This window comes from Sinocyclocheilus grahami, unplaced genomic scaffold, assembly GCF_001515645.1.
Source record: "Sinocyclocheilus grahami isolate Dianchi unplaced genomic scaffold, SAMN03320097.WGS_v1.1 scaffold1395.1, whole genome shotgun sequence".
NCBI classification, from domain to species: Eukaryota; Metazoa; Chordata; class Actinopteri; order Cypriniformes; family Cyprinidae; genus Sinocyclocheilus; species Sinocyclocheilus grahami.
In genome coordinates this window covers 8675-9347 of record NW_015506574.1, presented here as the reverse complement: position 1 = coordinate 9347, position 673 = coordinate 8675, and the positions used below count along the sequence as shown (strand labels likewise).

The following is a 673-nucleotide window of genomic DNA, read 5'->3' as shown; positions in this document are numbered from 1 at the left end:
AGACAGGCTGGTGTCACACCGTCTGGGCCTGGTGCTTTTCTTCTCTTGTTCTTTCTGAAGACCTGACGCATGCCATCTTCACTGATCTGGAGTGCTGGAGGGGGGAGAGGGGGGTTGCAGGAGGTGTGAATGGTGTTTTTCAAACCTACAATAGAACTCATTCAGATCGTCTGCCAGTTGTTGATTCTCCACAGTGCTGGGGGATGGTGTCTTGTAATTGGTGATGTCTTTCAGACCTTTCCACACTGAAGCAGGATCACTGGAAAAGAATAGGTTCTTTAGCTTTCCAGTATAATTCCTCTTTGCCACTCTGATCTCCTTTTCCAGTGTGTATTTGGCCTGTTCATACAAGAATCTGTCCCCATTCCTGCAAGCATCTTCTTTGGCCTGACGGAGCTGTCTGAGTTTTGCAGTGAACCATGGTTTGTCATTGTTGTAGGTTAAATGAGTCCTGGTAGGAATGCACATGTCTTCACAGAAACTGATATAAGATGTTACGGTCTCTGTGAGCTCGTCCAGATCGGTGGCAGCAGCTTCAAAAACACTCCAATCAGCGAGGTCATTAGTCCATCTTTTTACAGTCCTTAATACAGGTTTAGCTGTGTAATGAAATTAACTAATTAATTGTATAAGGGAATTAATTATTATTATTGATTCAGGTTTTGAGATGACT

At 43.7% G+C, this 673-nt stretch overlaps 1 protein-coding gene across 1 annotated transcript in view; it reads right to left on the bottom strand.

Annotated features, from left to right (window-relative positions):
• LOC107569914 (limbic system-associated membrane protein-like) overlaps positions 1–673 on the bottom strand; it is a 220058-nt gene that overhangs the window by 217759 nt on the left and 1626 nt on the right. The window contains exon 2 of the mRNA XM_016256085.1: positions 20–22. The gene's annotated coding sequence lies outside the window, so the exon portion shown is untranslated. The remainder of the gene's footprint in view (positions 1–19; positions 23–673) is intronic.